Source organism: Phasianus colchicus, chromosome Z, assembly GCF_987193195.1.
Source record: "Phasianus colchicus chromosome Z, bPhaCol1.hap1.1, whole genome shotgun sequence".
Classification (NCBI taxonomy): domain Eukaryota; kingdom Metazoa; phylum Chordata; class Aves; order Galliformes; family Phasianidae; genus Phasianus; species Phasianus colchicus.
The window spans coordinates 6,427,258-6,451,182 of NC_143476.1; positions in this window are offsets into that span (position 1 = coordinate 6,427,258).

A 23,925-nucleotide genomic window follows, 5' to 3' on the forward strand; every position below is an offset into this window, starting at 1 on the left:
CAGGACACAAAGCACAGAAGTGCTGGCTGGGGTCACCTTTCTCTGAGGCTGAGCAGGGCTGCCATCAGCTAGGCACTTCACAAGAGGGCTGGTGAAAGAAAGGGAGCATAAAAAAAAATCTGACACACAGCTCCTTCTCAGACATTGTATGGGTAATGTGAAGGTGAAAATACATTCGTGATTTGAGCTGTTAAGCCATTCTGATTCACCCTTTGCATCCACAGCATACAGTTTTTTCCCACACTGCTGTTTCTATCCAGCAATGTGCATATGTGCAGTGGTACAGAGGTTGGTGGCCCTGCCTGTGGCAGGGAGTTGGAGATTCCTGATCCTTGAGGTCCCTTCCAACCCGGGCCATTCTGTGTGTGTGTGTGTGACTGGCTAAACACCAATTGCTGCTAGCTCAGCAGGTGTACTGCTAATTATTGAACGTCTGACAGCTGCTTATCAACACTTGGCCACTATTTCTGGACACCTGCTCATCCCTGAAGAGAGAGAAGTTTGGAAGGAGGACAGAGGGGAGTCTCTTGATGCCTGCCTGTTGCATCCCAACCTGCCCACAGAGTGAGTCAGTTCGGCCTTGTGTGGAGGCCCTGGCTTCTTTGGAGTCTGTTTTTCTTTTGCTGAGCTTCTCCTATCCAAACAGAATGGCCTTACAACATGCTTTCTGGTCCTTAATACTAAACCCATGCAATTTGTAACTATTACAGTTCTGTAAGTGAGAATTGATCACACGATTGAACAACTGTATTTCTAAAATATGTTATGAAATAACTTCTTTTTACTAATACTAATAAAGTCTTTCTACTTTTTCAAACTGTTTCTAAGGGCAAATTACTAAACACATGGTGCTGTACTGCTTCAGAGCAATCCCACATTTGATAGCCAGTGCAGAAACAACATTCCATCCTACAGCATTAGCTAGTTCAGAGGTACCAGGCGTGTATCTGGATGTGGCTGTTGTGCTTAACTGGGGCTGAGGGATCAGAAATGACAGCTCCACTCTTGGAGACCACAGAACTAAAATGGAAAGATAAAATAGTTGCAGGGCAATTGTTCTCTGTGCCTGAAGCAGGGACCGATTTATGGGGGAGAGATTTAACAGTTAAATGAGGATTACAGCTGCAAGTCTGTGAAACAGATATCAGGTGTCAATGAATGTGTTATCAGCTGTGATGAAGAAGAAATGAATCCAAAGCTGTGGGCAGGGGAAGGAAATCGGGGTGGACTCACAATTTTCCCTTACAAAGAACTGCCCAAGGAGGGAGTGGAGCTGTGAAACAGCAACAATATCCCATAGCCTTAGAAGGGAGAGTGGGTCTAAAAGCTGTAACACAGACACTGGTTAAGGATGGTCTTCTGGAACCTTGTCTGTGGCCTTATAACACCCCAATCCTGTCGGCACGGAAGGCAGACGGCACGTATCGGCTGGTGCAAGATGTAAGGAAATGACTGAACCCGTTCTCAAAAGACAGCCTGTGGTTCCTAACCCCTATACCCTAATGAGTCAGATCCCACACGGACAGCAGTGGTTTGGTGTGAGAGACCTCAAAGATGCTTTCCGGACAGCCTCTGGACTCAGAGAGAAATGGCTGCGTTTGTATGAGGACACATTGTAATCCTATCGTGATTCGTGATGATACTGTAGATACTGGAACTCGTGCTAATCTTTGTCTTTGCAGCATTTGAAGCAAGCAGCTGGTGCTGCTGTCATGCAGAAAGCTCCCTTCCAACCACTCAGCAAGCATTTGGATGAGACAGCTTCCTGCTGGGGAGCCCTCCGACATCACTGCTGCCTCCTCCAGAACCATACCTGCAGATGCTTCAGAGCTCTTCAGCATGGACTTCCTTCCTCCCATCAGCAGCTGCTCCTGCACTGACCTTCATTCACACTGGGATACCATCTGCTTCCAGCAGGAGCTGACCTGCGAGACAGAGAAAGGAAACGTGGGATGAGCACCAATGCAGAAGCACAAGGCTATGTCACCACCACGTCTTGCAGCCTTGGGAAGTCAGCTGCAACTGCAGCCTTGGTCAGAATTACAGCGGGCACCGTAAATTAAGTGTGACCTCTGAAGTTGTTGCCATGATCAGAAATAGACGCTGAAATCGCTCACATAACTGTCGGTGGTTCCCTCCAAATTCTTTTGCTTTGGGGAACAGATGGACTCGGAATGGAAGGACACGAGAAAAATGACATCTGTTTGAGCTCAGCAGACTTGAGAGGTGGGCCTGGGTGAACCTGATGAGGTTCAGCACAGCCAAGTGCAAGGTTTGGCATTTGGGCCGGAGGAATCCCAGGCATTCTTTTGTCATCGTGGTGGTTTCCAATAGACCCCAACAATGAGACATCAGGTCGCCGTGTGGGCTCCTGGGTGACACTGCCATTTCCCAGCCATTGCAGCCTAGGGGCAAATAAAGTAAAATACTTCAGAAAGATCTCACACTGATTGCATATTTTACTGTTCTTTTACACAAAACAGAAGGGGAGGGCAGCAGATGCATGCAGCTGCATCAACACCCAGGCTGCTAAAGGAATGGAAAGACAGAAACATCAAATATCAATGCCTTATTCTAATGCAAGGAGGGAAGCTTTTTTCAATGTTACTTTTTATCATTTAAAATAAGCAGTTGGCACTCTTAAAGGAAAATCCTAGGCCCCAGGTTCTGGCAGTGTGGCAATCTGGCACGGACTCAGCTGTGAATGATCCAAACAGTCTGTTCCAGATTTTAACATCCCTTCTATGCATTCACAAGTTTTCTCTCTTGACTTCCCCTTACAGCCGTTAGATGCCAGCAAAACATCCCACAAACACTCCTTAACTCTGTGCACACAGGCACCCATCCAACCAGAGCCATCAGTCATTCCCAGCCATGCGCTCTTCCTCCAATCATGGTCAGCATCACACGGCCGTCACGCAGCTCACTTGACTCAGTTTTTCTCTTCTTTCTGGAGGTGTCCTTGCTTCTCAGCCTTACCTTCTCGTGATGTTTATCTCGCTCTGCAGCTCCTGCTCTGAATAGGCTTTCTTGGATTCCCGCATGACAGGCACAAAATGCAGCCACAGCCCCTGCCACCAAGGTCAGCTCTTCAGCACACATTACCTGAGGAGCACTTGGCAACTCCTGCAACCTGAGCAGTGCCAGGAAGACTGTTTCACTTCTGCTTCTCCTGGCTCAGAAATTCATTTTCCTACCTAGAAAATGGAAAAAGAAAAGAAAGAAAAAAAATCCTGACATTAGCAGACACAATTGATACTATGGAATTCTGGAAGGCAAGGGATTTGCCCTCTATGATGAGAAGTTGAGTGCAAAGAACTAAGAAGAGCCATGAGCAGGTTGTGAACTTGTGGGTAAAATCAGGAAGTGCAGCAGTGCAGGGCTTCTGGAGGTGAGGGTCTGCTACAGCCACCTGGAAAGAGAGCCTGTTGGTGGGAGCTGCTTACTGCAGCCAGCAGAAGCATCACACTCACTGACTCTCATCCTGATGGGGGATTCCAGTCAGTCTGGGAAATCAGCATGGCTGGCTGCAAGCAATCTGACAGACTCCTGGAGTGCAGTGAGAATCACTCTGTGGTGCAGGCATTGGGCACAGCAAGCAGAAGGGAAGCATTGCTGGACATGGTGCACACCAGGGGTTACGACAGGAGGCGGTCAGGGCTGCAGTGACCATGCCCTCCTTGAGTTGGTGATCTCAAGGAATGCGGGCCTGGCAGGAAGCAAAGGCAGGAGCCTGAACTTCAGGAGAGCCAGCTGCAGGCTGTTCCAGGAATCCTTGGACGAGATCCTCTGGACAACTGTTTGTAGGGGCAAAGGGATGGAAAAGAGCTGGTCACTTTCTCAGAAAAAAACTTGCTCAGGTTGCAGGCTGAGCTGCAGGAGAGGAAGGGGAGGAGGTGCCAGCACGGCTCTGCACGATGCTCTGCCACACTGGGCAGCTTGATCATGGCTCAGCAGTGGGATCAGACGAGGAGAAGGGGAGAAGGAAATCAAGGATGGGAGGGAACCATCAGACACAGTCAATAAGTGTCTGTGAAGTCTTGCAAACCAGAGATTCCCAGGTTGTTTCTGCTTTTGCAGCATTTGTGTGGTGCAGGGTGAGCAAAAGGTTCTGCTGCTTGATTCTTCTGCAGGAGCCGCCTAAAAGGGAAATGGCCACTGAGCTGCAGACCAAGCAGTACTGCCTGACGTTGGCCAGGGGGAGCTTCTCCTGCCGCAGTGTGCTGATGACAGGTCTGGAGATGATCTGCACGGCCAGCTCGTAGGTGGGAGCCAGGAAAGGACACGATGGGAGGAGAGAGGTGTTAAAGAACAGCCAAGGCATGGAAATGCATTAGAAGGCCCTGAAAAGCATCACAAAGCCACAGCCAGGAAGCTTGGGAGTATCATGAGCAGCATCCAGGATGCGAGAGATTATTTGCTACCATGCCAAATGGTAGCAGAGCTCCCCCTGCAGACATCCCAAAGCCAGACAAAACAGGAACAAACCCGGAGCTGAGCTGCATGCACCCCACAGCCACAGCATTGCAAGCTGGGGTGCCTTGCTGTGTGCTGCATTCATCCCAGTCCGTGTGAATGAAGACTCTGGAGGCAGTCAAGGCGTTGATTGAGCACGAGTGTGCTTTTATTATTATATAAAGGACAGGAGGGTGTGAGAGGTCCACGGTGAAGATGGGACTCATCCTGTCTTGTCATGGAGAGAGTGGCTCAGAGCTCTCAGTGCTGCTGTCCGGTGCCTGGGACTGGAGGCCTGATTGAAAGTCCCCCTGCAAGAGGCTCTGCTCCTCTTCACTGATGCTGACCTGCTCCTGCATGGAGGTGCTGCTGTCGGGGCACTCACACTGTGCTTCAGATGGGCTGCACTGCAGAGACTCTGGGTTAAAATCCACACTTGTGACTGTGGTGTCTGGGAGGCTCAGGTCAGCAACTTCAGCAGAGCCAGGTGTAATGAGAGCATGGACTTCGATGAGCTCCTTCTCTCCATTAATGTTGTTAGATGGAAGGCTGCTATTAGAACTGCAGCAACTTGTGCTTCCTATGAGCTCTCCACTGATGGAAGCACACAGAGCATCCTCGCTACTTGCCCTGGATCTTATGGCTTGGCAAGGGCTCGATTCACCTAGAAAGGATACACAGGGGTTAGTGTCAAACTTTCACAAGCTGAATTACGACAGTGGTACTTGATCAGGGGTGAAGATTTAGGCACGGGATTGAACGCTAGAAAGAGATACATGTGCAGAGCAAGCTTGAATTCTATGCTCCTGAAAAGCAGGGATTTGGAAGCTGCATTTGCACCCTTACCTGCCAGGACTACCACTGCTGTTTCTGAGGGCTGCCTGGCATTGCGCTGCAGTTGGCGTTTGCTGCCAGAGGATGGCTTCCTGAGGCTGAAGCAGCAACACCAACTGCTAGCTGGTGATTCCTCAGTCTTGCTGGGTGGATTTTGTCTGGAGAGAGAGAACAGCCAATGCTGTGAGTCGTGCGTGGTGCAGGGTGAGGGAAGAGCAGCACTGAGCTCTTGGCAGCAGTTGCTTGTTCCTAGCACTGCCTGGTTTCTGCAGGAAAACACAAAAACCCACCCAAACAATGATGCTAGGTGCTGGAAAAGAAAGTCCTCTTTACCTGTCAGATGGAAAGTCAACGACGGTGTGGAATTTGCCATGCCCAGCTGCAGGGCTTTCTTCCACTTCAATGTCCCTGCTGCTCTCTGTTACCACAGAAGAGGTGCTGTGGCCTCGCCTCTGTGCCTGTGCCTCCTCCAGGCTGAGCAGCTTTGTGGCAGCAGAAGAGACCCCCACAGACTTGGGCCCTGGGAGAGAATTGTGCCCTGTCAGGGAAAACCACAGGTAAGAGCGAGGATCAGAAAGCAGCAGCACAGCCACCACAGTTCTGGGGGAGGTGCTGTATTTTTCTCAGGCTTGCTTATCCGAGCCACTGGAAGAAGAGGAGCTCAAAATAACCATGTGGGAAGAGGTGTGTTTATGGCAAAGGACACGGTCATCATTAAGAGCAGCTTACTGTATCAAAATAGGCAAGGAAAAACCCAAGGAAATGGGGGCAGGGAACTGAGAAAGCTTCGCTGCCACACTTGCATCAAGCTTTTCCTGCGTGCAAACCATAATAATGACGGTTTCCTCCTTGTGAAGTTTGGGCTTGGACATTCTCAGCATCCAGCAACAGGATGCCATACCCTAATGGAAGCCCAGAGGTCTGCTGTCCCCTTGATGGTAAAAGAGTATCTCAAAGGTCCTGGAGAAGGCCTGCATTTGGTCAAGGTGTCAGGTCAAGATCAAGCTAATGGAGGAAGACACTCACCTGCTGCATCTGCAATGTCTGCTCCGGATTTGGAGCCGAAGAGGACGTCGGTGTGGTTGATGATGAATTCCACCACATCCGACTGCGTCTGCAGCTCCATGCAGGCAGCTCTTCCGCTGGCGCAGGCAGACTCGTTCTGCTGTGATCTGTAGAAAAGGCAGATTTTAGAAGTCATTTCTCCAAGACCGTTTCCCCGAGTCTGAATTGTTGCAGCCAAAAGCTGTCAGCTGAGGCTCTGGAGACTTCCGCAGTGGGCAATCAGTGATGCCACTGCAGAAATTCCCCTGGATGATCAAGGACACGTCAGTCCCATCTCAACAAGACTGCAGAAATTGTCACCTAGACATTGTGCCCGTGGGGTTGGAGAACAGCTCAGGCTCCTGCTCTTCTGTCAGCCACAGATTTTACAGGAGAAGAGCACATTTGATGGAGAAAAAGGGAGCACTGTTTTTTTTTTTAATGGAGAACAGATGTAAGCGTTGTGTTGAAACAGAACCAGCAGTTTACCTTAAGAGGTTTGGAGCCCACACAATGGCTAGGTTCTTGGCATGCATGTTTGTGATGGTGGAGCTCCCAGCCAGACACGCCAAGTGTCTCATCAGGAACTCCAGTGTCCTGGAAAACAAGAGAGGCAAACGTTCAGCACCAACGAGCATGCCGTGCTGCAATTCAGAAAGACAAAGTCTGGAACCGCATCGTTGCCCTCTGCAATGCAGCAGGGCTGAGCTCAGCAGGCTGAGGGCAGCACTGACCTGTAGTGAGGAGCGGGCAGCTGCTGGATGACGTCCTGCATTCTGAGCAGCCGCTCCTCCTCTGTAGCGGCACCAACAGCATCCTGGAGTAGTGCAGAAAGGGAGCGAGACACCAATCAGGCTAGTACACCACTGCGAGTAAACCTCGTGGGGCTGACAGCAAAAGGGCCTCCGAGCTGGGGCACTGCTGCAGCCATCTGCCAAGAGGCCCAGGAAGAGGGAAATGAAAGACGTGGCCTTGTGCTTACCGAGAACTTGCCGTACAGCTGGTGGGTGAGCAGAGGGTTCGGGAGCTCCCTGAAGTACATCTTGCAGACGGAGCTCACGCTGTGAATGTCGCGGACGGTGAGCTCAGGAATCTGCTCCGACTCAAATTCCTGCCTGGAGAGAGGGACGCAAACCCGGTTGAGCGAGAGGAAGGCAAGCCCAAAGCCACACCAGATGCACTCAGGCTGTGTCAGTCGCAGCACTCTTACCGCAGCCTCTGGATGTTGGACGCGACGCCGGACAGGCGGTATATCCCCTGCACCACGCCGTGCTGCTCAATGAACTCAGCGCAGCTCTGGAGGACCTGGGGGACTGAAGAACACGTGCCAGCCGTCAGTGGAGCTCCTGATTCAAGTCCTGCTGCAGCTTGTGCTTCCGGGAGTCACATCCCATCCACTAAGCCCAGCCAGGCTTGGCTGAAGCAAATACAGATGTGCTTGTCTCTTAGGAGCATCCGCCTCACTTTATCCTTCAGCCATCAACTCCCATTACACGTGTCTCCACGGCTATCAGCCTGCCCCCTGCTAGATATGAGCTCCCTTTCATCTTCTTTAGATGCCCAGCAGAGGAAGATCTCAGGAATGGGCAGCTCCTTACCATCACGACCGGAGTGGAGAAGATGCTCTCCCAGGTCACCGCCAAACACCCTTTCCTTCTCCACCTCCCGCTCGGTCGGTTTCTTTGGGCGGGCCTTCACCAAGGAACGAAGGAAGGTGAGGATCTTGCTGCGTTTCTTGGGCACTGCACAACAGAAGGACTAAACCAGGTCATTTCAGGTCTGGCTCCGTTGGACGAGGCCGAGCACAGCACATTCTACAGAGCACGTCAGAACGGGAAGAACATTACCAACCAGTACATACAAAAAGGGATTTTCCCCATCTCTGGAGGAGCCCAAGGCCAGGTTGGATGGGGCCCTGGGCAGCCTGGTCTAATCTGACATTAAATGTGGGGGCTGGCAGCACAGCCTGATGCAAGGAAGTGGAAGCTTGAGGATCCTTAAGGACCCTACCATCCCAAGCCATTCTATGAAGATTCTATAGTTTCCCCAAGTCCAATCATAAACACAGGAGGATTGGGCCAAATCTCTGCCCCATGGTGTGCATGAAGAATCATCAACCCAGAGGACAATGTGGGATGGATAAAGGAGGTACTAAACATGGAACGCACCCCAAAAAAGACTTCATTTTGCTTCCCCACACCATCAAATGTAACATCCCTACCTGGCTTTGGCACTGAGTTGATGAGTGCCTCAGGAATGTTCTTATTAATGAGTTCCACACACTCCCCTGGGAAAAATCCAACCTGTAACAAGAAGAGAAGCCAACTATTGCATGCAGCACTTCTCAGGTCTGAACTGTTAAACCAAAAGCCACATAACATTTCCCTCGGAACGTGCTTGCCTGACGTTCCATAAGACTATCCAGCAGAAAATGGCCATAGTTCAAAGCATAAAGGTAATAATTTTTCAACATTTGCAGCCAACGGCAAGGTCCCCTGACACCGACACAGGGAAACTGTTTACGTCCATTAGGCATCCTGTGCATGCAGAGCAGCTCTAAGCTAAGATTCCTGCCTTTACTGCAGTTGCACTCTCCAGTCTGAAGCTTGTGCCTACCTGGAAGCCGAGCTTGCCTCTCCACCAGGGGGTCAGCTCCTTTGGTGGCATGTCGATGACACACACGATGTCTCCGACCTGCAAGAGATTGCAACATCAATCCCAGCTTCAGCACAGCTGGGAGGAAAGCACAGCTCAAATGTCTGCATTCTTCTGCACTGCCAAGCATCGCCGAGCATTAAAGCACTTGCACCAGTGCAGCTCTGAAGACATTTGCCATTGTAAAATTGAGCAACAAGGAACGCCTTGAACTGCTTACCTCAAAGGAGAGTTCATCCGCTGCCTGGGCAACGTATCTCTTAATAGCATGGGCAGCAGCAATAGCTGGAACATTCACAGGTGCCACCTCATGGTCTAGCAGGGGCTTCCCCTTGTTCTCAGCCTGAAACAGAGAGCACAGGCCACGGTGAGGAGCTGGGAACCAACAAGGAGGATTTCAAGGTGAGGAGCACATCTGCAGAGAAAGCTGCAGGAAATGCACTCGGTCCTTATCATGGGCACTTCAGAAGGAACTGCAAGTCTAATAACGGCTGTTTCTCTCCCTGGTGTGCAGCAGGCACACGCCAGGCAATGCAAAGATGCATCTCTCCCCACCCAGGCTAATCAGCAACGGCACTGACGCAGACAGGTGGCCTTGTGTATTTTGCCACATCCTTTCCTGCGCTCTTTGTGCAGGAAGGCTGACTGTTTAAGATGCTAGGAGACCGTGAAGAGGGAAACCAAAGCTACGGCTGCAGTTACAAGGTGCAAACAGTGCCATTGCAAGCACCAAGCAGCTCTCTTGAGCAGTCCAACCAACAGCGAGGCCAAACAGAGCAGAGAATGATTGTTGTTTCTGCAGCCATTTCAAGGGAAAAGTCAGTAGAGGACAAACACAACAGCCGAGATGGCTCTGGTACTTTTATAAACTTGCCACTCTTGCACTACTGTCTTGCCACAGAGGAGCTCTCTTGGAAAGCAGGAGAGCACATCTGCGGCTCACTCTGCTGGCTGCAGTCAGGGAACAAAGACCAATCAGAGCTTCATACTCTACCTCTGTCCATGCCAGGTCAGGCCCACAGCTGATCTCGCTGCACGCCACAGCCATCAGCGTAGGTGTGACAAGCTGGAACTGAAAAGAAACACACTTTTATGTTCTCTGTTCACATCTCTGCTGTGCTCCCTACAGCTGTCGGGCACACTCACACAGCCCAAGCACGCCTGCTGGTGTCCCTGGTGATGCTGTGCAGCTCTGCACAAGCTGGGGCTGGGACTCTTTGCCTAAGGGATTGCTTTCCATAAAACCAGCTGGTCACAGCACCACAGACAGCATCCTTCTGAGGGCTGAGCTGCAGAGCACGTGGAGAAAACCCACACGTGACCAGCGTCCCATCAAAGCTGGATGAGGCTGTGTTACTAAACACGGGGCGTCACGGGCTGCTAAAGCATGTGGGGGGACAAACCATGGCAGGTACCTGGCAAGAGATCAGAACGAGGGAGAGAAATCTCTCGAATCCGCAGCCGTTCCTTGTCACTTTGCTCTGATCTTCCACGAGCAAAAGCTGCAGCAGGGAAGCAGGCAGAGGGTGGAGAGAGGAGAGAGAAAGAGCAGGTCAGTTTGCTTCCACGGTTTAGCAAAGACTACGAGGGAAAAACCAAAATCTGCCCTCCCTCAACTTAAAAACTTAAGTTTTCAACTTAACACCATTTCCCCTTGTCCTACTGTTATCTACCCTTTCAAAGAGTTGATTCCCCTCCTCTTTTTAGGCTCCCTTTAGGTACTGAAGGCTGCCATGAAATCAACCCACAGCCTTCTTTTCTCCAGGCTGAACAAGCCCAGCTCCCTCAGCCTGTCTTTGCAGGGGAGGTGCTCCTGTCCCCTGATCATCTCTGTGGCTTGCCTCTGGACCCTCTCCAACAGCTCCCTGTCTTTCTGGACACTGTGCTGCAGATGGGGCCCCACAAGGGCAGATTAGACAGGGACAATCACCTCCTGTCCCTCATGGCCACCCCTCTGCTGATGGAGATAATGTGATCCTATGAGCTCCGCCAGCCAGCAGTTCTAGCACTCACTGTCCCCCCGTCTCTCCCACACTGTCTCAGCTTACCTACAAGGTGCTGCACAGGACGGTGTGAAGACAAAGGGACGCAGTCGGTGCACAAGTGCAACAAGCGAGCTGCTCAGTCAGAGCTCCAGCGCTCCAATGAAGGGACGCAGCACGCACTGCTCCTCCCCTCATTCTAGCCCTTATGACATCACTGAGGGCCACCAGGCTGCTCCACCACGACGCACAGGGTGGGGAGGCAAGACCAGTCACAAGGGCAGAAGATTCCAACAGCCCAGCCCAACGTTCTGGAATCAGGGGCTGCTTGGAATTCTACCCCAGCCAAATCCTGGAGAAGCTGGCACGGGGTCGTCATGACCAAAGCGCAGGACCTGGCGCTTGCTCTTGTTGAGCCTCGCACAACTGGCCTCAGTGCATCCCTCTGGAGGGCCTTCCTGCCCTCAGCCAGATGGACGCTTCCTCCCAGCAGCGTACCTTGCAGTGCTGGGCCCATGTCAAATCCACACTAGAGTGGGTTTTGTTACATTCAAGGGCATGTTGCAGCACCCATCTATTTCACCTGGAAGGAAATAAAGCAGGAGATGGGAGAAACACAGAACTACTGCCAGACTGCTTTATCCCTTTCTTAGCCCAACTTCCCTTGCCTCATCCCCTACCCCAACTCCTGGATGATGCCCACGGGCTGATAGTTGGATCTCAAGTCCATAGGACTCCTTTCACAGGGCTCCATCAAAAAGGCTGTCACACTTGTTCCGTACACTCACACTGACCCAGCAGTGGTATCACAGTCACTTAACACACACACAACAACCAAACCCCGAGCATGCACATCCCTTCCTGCGTGACTGCAGCCCACAGCTCCCCTTCACACCTCCGTGGATCTCTGGTGTTTTACACGGATGCAGCCTCGCTGCAGCTCCGTGGCTGTCACACAAGGCCTGCAGGACCTCTTTCTCTGCAAACCCCGTCTGCAGGCATTGGTTCACGAGGTTCACCTCCTGCCCTCCTGAGCAAAAACAAGCACTAAGAACAAGAGCAAAGCATGCTGGACTCGACCTGGCTGGATCCCCAACCCTCAGTCCTGTCAGACGGACCCTGGTGTGGAGACTCATCCCCAAAGCCTGGCTGGACATCAGCACAGGCATCCTTCTTCAAACGCCGCATCCAAGCAGCAAGGGATCAAAGCGTTGGCACAGCTGAAACAGAAATGCTGTGTGAGTTTCCTGTTAGCACTGAGCAGGAACAAATCTACCGCTGAGCAGCAGGATGTGAGACAAGCAGCAGAAGACACCCAACCTGCAGAACCAGCTCGTTTGGGGTCGGTCCAGATGTTTGTCTGCTCCCTTCCCTGGCCCAGGCCAAGCTTGTGAGCTGCTCCTCCTTTGTGCAGGGGGAAATGGTGCAGATGCCATGTGGTGGCTATGCACAGCGTGCCTTGGACTTGCTTTTCCTCTCTCCATCTGCCATTAGCAAACAGCATCTCCAGCCTGCAGAGATCACTGAGTCCAACCCCTGCACAACAGTGAAAAAAAAGATATGATAAGGGGTACTTAAAGCACAGCATCTGTAATCAGATCAGACTCCTGCACTGTGAAGACTTCCATGAGTATTCCTGCAGAGTGCATCACTTAGTCTCTCTTTAGCCTTGTGTTCATGGTTTTCCTGTAAGAGCTTGTCTAAACACTGCCTATAATCGTGGTTATGCTAGAAGCATTTGGATTTATTGATCCTCAGTGTGATTTCAGTAACAAATCCAGATGTTTTTTTGTTAGGGACAGCTTTCAATTTCTCAACTGAAATTTCAATATTGCATTAGGTGTTGACAACCACGGGGCTGCAGTACAGAGAATTACAGGGAGATTAATTTCTCCATCTCCATTCTCCTAGACATTTATGATTACAGTGATGTAGTTATATACAAAGTTGCAAGATACCAAAGCTAGAATAACCTCTTGGTGCAGCAGGATGTCTGGAGCCCAAGTGCAGAGTCTCAGTGTTGCAAAGCCTTGAAGAGGTGCACCGTATGTGCTGGGGCTGATGACACAGACACTGGAGCAAGGCCAGTGTGATGTTAGAAACTTGACCAGCAGCTGATCTGTTGTCAGCCATTTCTGGACACAAACGGGATCTGGTCGACTTAGGACATGACCTTTGGGCTGGAGAGCAACTCCCCGAGGAATCACACAGCCACTGCAGACCGTTGGCAAGAACCCCATACCAAAACAGCTCATCTGCAATCAGTTTTTAATCTGTGCAGCAGTGATTGGAACAGGCGCACGCTCTCTGCAATTGCAGGAATGTTCACAAGTGGAATGGACATCACCTGTGTGCTCCAGCTCTTCTGTGTGCATGCTAGGAGCAGTGATCCCCCTGCACCCAGGGCTGCAATAAAGTCATGTTGGGTTTCTAACCTGCCAACCAGCAGCCCAGGCTGCCCAGAGCCACATCCAGCCTGGCCTTGGATGCCTGCAGGGATGGGGCATCCACAGCCTGTCTGGGCAACCTGTTCCAGTGCCTCACCACCCTCTGGCTGAAAAACTTCCTCCTCACATCCAACCTAAACCTCAACACCCCCCGTCTCAGTTTAAAGCCATTCCCCACTTGTCCCATCACTGTCCACCCTCCAAAACAAAACACCTCGGCTGTTCAACACTGAAAGAGCAAAATAACCCACAGCTCTTACTTCCACTGTATGCAGTTAATTCCAAACTTAAGGTCACAGGTTAATTACTCATGTGATCCTTCCTGACAGAAGAACTACTCGTAGTGATGTGTAGGAGTAAGGAACAGTTTGAAAAGGTCATGGACATATGAGAACTTGCAGCATTTATCTTAATAGATGCCTACATTGCACAGCATTTTGTAAAACACACGTTACAAGTACTGTGCATTGGATTACACTATATCAAACTCTAAGTAACAATACAGGTTGCTTTTAAATCTACACTTACATGCTAACTCCTTGATAAAATTCCTTACTACCTTCAGTTTTATAGCCAAAGCAGTGTTTGAGCTGGTAATGTACTCTTGAACAGCACTGCTGCCTTTAGCATTTGTATGTTTAGATCTGAAAAGAGAATTTGGTCATTATTTCATGATGAGAGAATCTTATATGACAAAACAGAATTACAAAAATCTGACAATACTGTAAAATGCCAGCGTAAGAATGTTGCTTTGATTTTTTTTTTCTTTTTTTTTTCTTCTTTTATCTTTTTCATCTTTTTTTTTTTTTTTTTTTTTAAATGGTGAGTGTACCATTAATTCAAGACAAGAATTTTGTTTGTAAGTCGATCTCTATAACTGTTCTTGGCATCATTCTGGAGGATGAAGTAGATACATGGAATTTGGCACTGGCTCCCCAGGGCAGTGGTTTGGCACTGAGCTGACAAAGGCCAAAGAGCATTTGCACAATGCTCTCAGACACAGGGCTTGACCCATAGGAGGTCCGGTGTGGAACCAGGAGGTGGAATACATGATCCTCGAGGTCCCTTCCAAATACAGATATTCCATGATCCTCTAATACTTATATTCCCAAGTCCTGTACGCAGTGCTCAGGTGCTTAATTGAAAGGTTCCATGAAACAGTGAGGTATCTATGTCCCTTTACCACTCAGTTATTCAATTTGCCACATGGATCTTTTATCCAGTCACATTAAAAAAACACTCAAAGTGTTTCCTTCAGTCTTCCATTCTGATAGAGCTTTCTGGAGCAAATAAAGAGTTGCAACTCAGAATGTCCACACCTCCCTTCCTGCACCCTGCATACTTTTTTCATTGCACTGTGATTACGTACCATTCTATTGTCACCCTCATTCTGTCATTATCTAGGCAGTTTACTGCCATTAAATTTTCCAGCAACAGATGCCCACAAGTACAGCCAGCCTGGACTTATTTCCAATACTTATCTTTGTCCTGATGTCCTTGTAGGAGCTGGGACATTTCTCCATCTCAGCAGCAGAGGGCAGGAGGGGTCCAAGGTGAGGGCACGCTCTCCTCTATTTTTCTGGCACTCAAAGACAAAGGGAACAAGAAAACCAGATGTGTTTCCCTGCCCATGGCAAACACCAGCCTTTCCATCCTTACAGTCCTTCCTTCCATCAGCAGAGACATTTTGCTTTCTTGTGCCACTTCATCCCTCTAGCATCTGGCATTCTAACAAAAATGTAATGTAACACAGGAATTTTAATATTTTCACATTAAATGTCAGAATTAGAACCTTAAATTTACCAAATATTTAAAACGTTCAACCCAGTGAGAAGTGAATTGATGTTGTATTTAGCATTCAGATAAGAACTTGTAAAGGAAGTAAAAAGTGCTGCTCTAATAAACTATAGTCTCATTGTCAAGCCTTGCACTGTCTCAGCAGATTATTACAGAATGTTCATTCAAGCAGGAATTAAGAGATGCGTCTGAATTGATAACAACAACGAGTAATTAAGAAAGCTTGACTGCAGTCTGCTTGAGGATTCCAGTCTGAAGTGTGTTCCACCTGATGACAACTGGGAATGTCTTTCTCTCACCATTAGAACCATTGCACCTCTGACTAAACACATAGCTAATCACCACTGAAAACCTAGGTGCAATTTCTGCAGTGCACAGACCAACTACGTGTTGATTAACATTCAGAGAGATTGTGCAGGTGTCCTTTTAGGAACTGGCCTACAGTATGCTAAGAGGGATGGATGTGGGGACATTAGGATAACGTGCCCTCTGCCTGTTAAGACAGCCCCAGCAGAGCAGGTCAGCAGGCTGAAGAGCTGAGTGGGTCACCAGGGCTCAGAGACTTCACTCGGCCATCTGCAAGTTGAGGGACTTCAGCCCAAGCTGCCCTTTTCCATGCAGGCAAGGAGGCCAAGAGAAGGTGGATCGGCACGGTTCTGGTGCAGACAGGGGCTGCAGTGTGAGCAGGCCTACACAGACAAGGCTGTGCCCACACAGAGTGACAGCAGCTTTCGCTGTGAGCAGATTCCCAGGGGGCCTGAGCCATGGCAGTTCTTGATGGCAGCATGTTCCAATCAGCCCTGGAAGTCTTCTCTGGACGTCTGTCGCATTCTGGAATCCACACTGAGGACGCAGTCGCTGTGTCAGAGCAGCTGGCAGAGTCACGGGGAACCGTGACGTAGTTGGCCCAGGGAGCAACAACAAGGCCTGCACTGCTCAGCCAGCCCAGGCCAAAGGGGAGCACGAGAGAGAGCAGAGGAGAGAGGGGGGGAAAGAGGGCCAGGAAGGAAAGGCCTGTGCCTGAATGGACGTGTAGCAGCAGCTGCTGACAGCAAACTCGGTGATGGCAGGGGCACAGCAGAGCAGTGCAATGCTGGCAGCTTCCTGTGTCTTTCACACAGGCACTGCAGACATGGCCAGCACTGGGAGATCAGCAGAACTGCTGCACACCTCTGCCAGCCCAGGCCAGAGGAGTGCAGAACAGTGAGCTGCTGCTGAGGGGAGAGAGGATGGCCTGAGAGCTGACCTGAGAGGCAGGGCTGGCTGTGTTACAGCAGCCTCTGTGTCCTCCTCCTGTGTCTGTGAGGGCCAGAGGGCCAGAAGAGAACATGCCCAGACAACGAAGCCCTGCTGTCCTCTGCTGCTCAGCTGGAGAGATGTTCCGCCTTCCTGAAGGACGCTGATCCAAAGGGAAGGAATCAAAGGAAGTCCAGGCTGGCTGTCCTTGTGGGCATCAGCTGCTGGCAGCTGCCTCTGTGCTGCCATGGGCAGGGCACAGCACACACAGTGTTTGCAGTTCCCTGTGTGACACTGGCCCTGGTGACCTGACAGCCATAGGGAGACAAGAGAAAGAGCTGCCTCCCTCTGCCAGATGAGGCAAAGGTGAGAATCCCAGAATCACAGCATGGCCCGGGTTGGAAAGGAGCTCAAGGTTCATGAATCTCCAACCCTTGGCTCTCCAAGGGTGCACAGGGGGCTTTGTTCTCCCTGTGGTGCAGCTTCAGTGCCAACTCACAGCTGAGCTGGTTGGCACACTGTGACAGCCTGCCGCTCTGAAGCTCTTGGGGCAGTGCTCAGTTCTTTCTGAAGTACTCTGCAAAATGCTGCTTCTCCTTCAAGTCAATGTCTGTTTCCAGACAGACGTCTTTTTCTCCTTTGTACACATAAACAGTATCTTGGTAACTCCCTGGCACAGTGCTCAGAAGTGATACTTCTGGAAGCACGTCAGAGAAAAGTGGCCTTGTCCCAGTGGACTTTCAGAGCAGATGAGAACAAGTCTTGGTTGACGGCTTTCTTCTGCTTCTGGAACTGCACAGGCAGGTTGTGTGTTGTCATACTTTATGCCAGAGTGCCAAACTGAAGCAGTTTCTGCAACTTCTTTTTTTCATACTTGTCACTCTTTGCTATTTCTGAGACCTTAACTTAGTCATTTTTAATGCGCTCTCATCTAAACTACTGAGTCCTCCAGTGTCAGTGTTGTATGAATCAGGACTGTGGGATTTCATCAGTGAAAGGATTCTGCTCTAATGACTGTCATTCTAAAGCTGATATTGTTTCTACCGCATCAGGCTTGCATGAAGCATCTTTGATCAACAGAGAAATCAGAAAAATTGCTTTTCCTATTGCAGTTTCCTTTTAACTAGTGATGAAAGCTGTCAGTTTATTTTTGGCACCAGAAATCCTGGGATGCAACCAGGTTAGATAAGAAGTGAAACTGAGTGCACAGTAAAGGAACACAGATGAGATAGCATCACACAGCTCTGGAAAAGATGTTCCAGCTCTGTGTCTACCTACACCTTCAGGAGATGAAAAGTACTGGCTTACTGAGGTGTCCTGGGTTGCAGGCTCTGTTAATCTCCATTTTTGGAAGAGCTGCTTGCAGTAAATACCTTGTAAGGTGAATGAGCTTGATAGAATTAGGGTGTGAAAGAGATGGATTTGCTGTTTCCCTGAAGGTGCAGGAGTATTGCTGTGCCTACAGTCAGTAAACAAGGCAGAAATCACTGTGTTCCTCAGAATGAAAAGCAAAAGAATAAAAATCTTTTTGGGAGTGACAGCACGCCTGAATGAAGCACAAATCTAAACATTTAAAATAAGGGCTAGTGTCAGAGGGACTTGCAGTACTTCTCGTGAAGAAATATTTGATGCTTCTTTAGGAAAGTCATCCTAACAAAAGTGTACTGATGTCTTTGCTGAGGATTTCCTTGGTTCCAGCCTGAAGGTGTGCGCAGGCATGAGCAGGCAGTGCTGAGCTGCAGGTGAGTGCCTGTGTCCCACAGCAGGAAACCCGTGGATGTCTTCAGGGGTTTGAAATGGGCAGAGCTGTAAAACCTGCAGGCTTTCACTGAAATTGTCCTCTGCTTTATTTTGTAATCTTAGTTTCACCAATGCTTTCCAATATGATTTTCATATGAATGCAGATACATGGGATAGGATTTAAAGTTTTTATGGTGCTGCTGTATAATTTTCTGTGGTCATCATAAGCCAATAAAAAAAATAAATGGTAATCAGGCAATCTATTAACAACCTGTGGCACGTGTCAAAACAATGAAATTCCTTGCAGGAAGACAATATTGCTATATAATAATGTGGCTATCCAAAACTGTTAATTATACTTGATGAGCTGGAGATAATCCTGAAATGGGGGACTTTGATCTTAGCCAAGAATAATAAAACTTATTATCATTCTTAAATTGGCAGCTGCTATCAAAAGCCTGTGTCTTATTTCCCTTTCAGTAACACTGGCTAAATCAGAGAAACTGATAAAAGAATTTCATGATTGCAGCTTAGGGATTCTTTCCCACTTGACCAGAAGTAATCAATGTCCAAAAATGTCTGTAAATACTTTTTCTATCTTATTTTGCCAGATGTATTGATATTTGAGAAGAATGGCAAAAACATTTTGCGTACATAGATAAGCAATGCAAATTTGCTGGATTATTTTAGAGAAAAAAGCTCCGGTTATCTGATCATTTCCATACAGAAATAAGATTTACAGTAAAATTCTCATTATTATTATTCAAGCATGAATAAGTTCAAAAAAGAGATGTGGGAAATGTTGTTTCAATTCCAGGTGATTGTAGGAAGGACTGTCAGGATGGAAAGGCTAGTGTCTGCCATGGGCAAAGAAACACTTCTGGTTTTCATGTTCCCTTTGTCTTTGACTGCAAGAGGCCATGAGGAGAGTGTGCCCTAAACTTGGACCCTATTTGACCATTGCAGCAGAGATGGAGAAGTGTTCAACCTTCTAGAAGGACTTCAGGACAAAGATATGTAATGAAAATAAGTCCAGATTGGCTGTCCTTGTGGGCATCAGCTGCTGCCATCTGCATAGTTGTTGCTATGGGAATGGCAGAACAGCTGGAATGTTGCATTTCCTTGTGTGACACAAGCACTGGTGAATTCAAAGCCAGAGGGGTATATTAGAAAGAGCATCACCTCCCTGCCAGATTAGGAAAAGGTGAGTGGGATGTTGTTTCAATTAGTGCAGATGGCAGGAAGGACTGTAAGGATGGAAAGGCTGGTGTTTGCCATGGGCAGGGAAACACATCTGGTTTTCATTTTGTCTTTCTCTTTGAGTGCCAGATAAACAGGGGAGAATGTGGCTCACCTTGGATTCCTCCTGCCCTCTTCTGCTGAGAGGGAGAAATGTCCAATCTTCTAGAAGGACATCAGGACAAAGATATGTAATGAAAATAAGTCCAGGCTGGCTGTCCTTGTGGGCATCAGCTGCTGGCATCTGCATTGCTGCTGCCATGAGCATGGCACAGCAGGTAAAAGATTGCTTTTCCTTGTGTGACACAGGAGCTCTTGACTTGAAAGCAAGAGGGATGCAATAGAAAGAGCTGCAACCTCTGCCAGACATGGCAAAGTGAGTGGGATGTTGTTTCAATTAGTGCTGATGTCAGGAAGGACTGTAAGGATGGAAAGGCTGGTGTTTGCCATGGGCTGGGAAACACATCTGGTTTTCATTTTCTCTTTCTCTTTCAGTGCCAGATAAACATGGGATAGTTTGCCCTCAACTTGGAACTCTCCTGCCCTCTGCTGCTGAGAGGGAGAAATGTCCAATCTTCTAGAAGGACATCAGGACAAAGATATGTAATGAAAATAAGTCCAGGCTGGCTGTCCTTGTGGGCATCAGCTGCTGGCATCTGCATTGCTGCTGCCATGAGCATGGCACAGCAGGTAAATGATTGCTTTTCCTTGTGTGACACAGGAGCTCTTGACTTGAAAGCTAGAGGGATGCAATAGAAAGAGCTGCAACCTCTGCCAGACATGGCAAAGGTGAGTGGGATGTTGTTTCAATTATTGCTGAAGTCAGGAAGACTGTAAGGATGGAAAGGCTGGTGTTTGCCATGGGCTGGGAAACACATCTGGTTTTCATTTTCTCTTTCTCTTTGAGTGCCAGATAAAGAGCAGAGTGTGCCCTCAACTTGGACCCCTCCTGCCCTCTTCTGCTGAGATGGAGAAATGTTCCAGCTTGTAGAAGGACATCAGGACAAAGATGTGTAATGAAAATAAGTCCAGGCTGGCTGTCCTTGTGGGCATCAGCTGCTGGCATCTGCATTGCTGCTGCCATGAGCATGGCAAAGCAGGTAAAAGATTGCTTTTCCTTGTGTGACACAGGAGCTCTTGACTTGAAAGCAAGAGGGATGCAATAGAAAGAGCTGCAACCTCTGGCAGACATGGCAAGGGTGAGAGGGATGTTGTTTCAATTAGTGCTGATGTCAGGAGGACTGTAAGGATGGAAAGGCTGGTGTTTGCCATGGGCAGTGAAACACATCTGGTTTTCATTTTCTCTTTCTCTTTGAGTGCCAGATAAACATGGGATAGTTTGCCCTCACCTTGGACCCCTCCTACCCTCTTCTGCTGAAATGGAGAAATGTTCCAGCTTCTAGAAGGACATCAGGACAAAGATATGTAATGAAAATAAGTCCAGGCTGGCTGTCCTTGTGGGCATCAGCTGCTGGCATCTGCATTGCTGCTGCCATGAGCATGGCACAGCAGGTAAAAGATTGCTTTTCCTTGTGTGACACAGGAGCTCTTGACTTGAAAGCTAGAGGGATGCAATAGAAAGAGTTGCAACCTCTGCCAGACATGGCAAAGGTGAGTGGGATGTTGTTTCAGTTGCTGCTGATGTCAGGAAGGACTGTAAGGATGGAAAGGCTGGTGTTTGCCATGGGCTGGGAAACACATCTTGTTTTCATCTTCTCTTTGTGTGCCAGATAAAGAGCAGAGTGTGCCCTCACCTTGGACCCCTCCTGCCCTCTTCTGCTGAGATGGAGAAATGTTCCAGCTTGTAGAAGGACATCAGGACAAAGATATGTAATGTAAATAAGTCCAGGCTGGCTGTCCTTGTGGGCATCAGCTGCTGGCATCTGCATTGCTGCTGCCATGAGCATGGAAAAGCAGCTAAAAGATTGCGTTTCCTTGTGTGACACAGGAGCTCTTGACTTGAAAGCTAGAGGGATGCAATAGAAAGAGCTGCAACCTCTGCCAGACATGGCAAAGGTGAGTGGGATGTTGTTTCAATTAGTGCTGATGTCAGGAAGGACTGTAAGGATGGAAAGGCTGGTGTTTGCCATGGGCAGTGAAACACATCTGGTTTTCATTTTCTCTTTCTCTTTGAGTGCCAGATAAAGAGCAGAGTGTGCCCTCACCTTGGACCCCTCCTGCCCTCTTCTGCTGAAATGGAGAAATGTTCCAGCTTCTAGAAGGACATCAGGACAAAGATATGTAATGAAAATAAGTCCAGGCTGGCTGTCCTTGTGGGAATCAGCTGCTGGCATCTGCATTGCTGCTGCCATGAGCATGGCACAGCAGGTAAAAGATTGCTTTTCCTTGTGTGACACAGGAGCTCTTGACTTGAAAGCAAGAGGGATGCAATAGAAAGAGCTGCAACCTCTGCCAGACATGGCAAAGGTGAGTGGGATGTTGTTTCAATTAGTGCTGATGTCAGGAAGGACTGTAAGGATGGAAAGGCTGGTGTTTGCCATGGGCAGTGAAACACATCTGGTTTTCATTTTCTCTTTCTCTTTGAGTGCCAGATAAATAGCAGAGTGTGCCCTCACCTTGGACTCCTCCTGCCCTCTTCTGCTGAAATGGAGAAATGTTCCAGCTTCTAGAAGGACATCAGGACAAAGATATGTAATGAAAATAAGTCCAGGCTGGCTGTCCTTGTGGGAATCAGCTGCTGGCATCTGCATTGCTGCTGCCATGAGCATGGCAAAGCAGGTAAAAGATTGCTTTTCCTTGTGTGACACAGGAGCTCTTGACTTGAAAGCAAGAGGGATGCAATAGAAAGAGCTGCAACCTCTGCCAGACATGGCAAAGGTGAGTGGGATGTTGTTTCAGTTGCTGATGATTTCAGGAAGGACTGTAAGGATGGAAAGTCTGGTGTTTGCCATGGGCTGGGAAACACATCTGGTTTTCATCTTCTCTTTGTCTTTGTGTGCCAGAAAAAGAGGAGAGTGTGCCCTAACCTTGGACCCCTCCTGCCCTCTTCTGCTGAGATGGAGAAATGTTCCAGCTTGTAGAAGGACATCAGGACAAAGATATGTAATGAAAATAAGTCCAGGCTGGCTGTCCTTGTGGGCATCAGCTGCTGGCATCTGCATTGCTGCTGCCATGAGCATGGCAAAGCAGCTAAAAGATTGCGTTTCCTTGTGTGACACAGGAGCTCTTGACTTGAAAGCAAGAGGGATGCAATAGAATGAGCTGCAACCTCTGCCAGACATGGCAAAGGTGAGTGGGATGTTGTTTCAATTAGTGCTGATGTCAGGAAGGATTGTAAGGATGGAGAGGCTGGTGTTTGCCATGGGCTTGGAGACACATCTTGTTTTCATTTTCTCTTTCTCTTTGAGTGCCACATAAACATGGGATAGTTTGCCCTCACCTTGGACCCCTCCTGCCCTCTTCTGCTGAAATGGAGAAATGTTCCAGCTTCTAGAAGGACATCAGGACAAAGATATGTAATGAAAATAAGTCCAGGCTGGCTGTCCTTGTGGGCATCAGATGCTGGCATCTGCATTGCTGCTGCCATGAGCATGGCACAGCAGGTAAATGATTGCTTTTCCTTGTGTGACACAGGAGCTCTTGACTTGAAAGCAAGTGGGATGCAATAGAAAGAGCTGCAACCTCTGCCAGACATGGCAAAGGTGAGTGGGATGTTGTTTCAATTAGTGCTGATGTCAGGAGGACTGTAAGGATGGAAAGGCTGGTGTTTGCCATGGGCTTGGAAACACATCTGGTTTTCATTTGCTCTTTCTCTTTGAGTGCCAGATAAAGAGCAGAGTGTGCCCTCACCTTGGACCCATCCTGCCCTCTTCTGCTGAAATGGAGAAATGTTCCAGCTTCTAGAAGGACATCAGGACAAAGATATGTATTGAAAATAAGTCCAGGCTGGCTGTCCTTGTGGGCATCAGCTGCTGGCATCTGCATTGCTGCTGCCATGAGCATGGCACAGCAGGTAAAAGATTGCTTTTCCTTGTGTGACACAGGAGCTCTTGACTTGAAAGCAAGAGGGATGCAATAGAAAGAGCTGCAACCTCTGGCAGACATGGCAAGGGTGAGTGGGATGTTGTTTCAATTAGTGCTGATGTCAGGAGGACTGTAAGGATGGAAAGGCTGGTGTTTGCCATGGGCAGTGAAACACATCTGGTTTTCATTTTCTCTTTCTCTTTGAGTGCCAGATAAACATGGGATAGTTTGCCCTCACCTTGGACCCCTCCTACCCTCTTCTGCTGAAATGGAGAAATGTTCCAGCTTGTAGAAGGACATCAGGACAAAGATGTGTAATGAAAATAAGTCCAGGCTGGCTGTCCTTTTGGGCATCAGATGCTGGCATCTGCATTGCTGCTGCCATGAGCATGGCAAAGCAGGTAAAAGATTGCTTTTCCTTGTGTGACACAGGAGCTCTTGACTTGAAAGCTAGAGGGATGCAATAGAAAGAGCTGCAACCTCTGCCAGACAAGGCAAAGGTGAGTGGGATG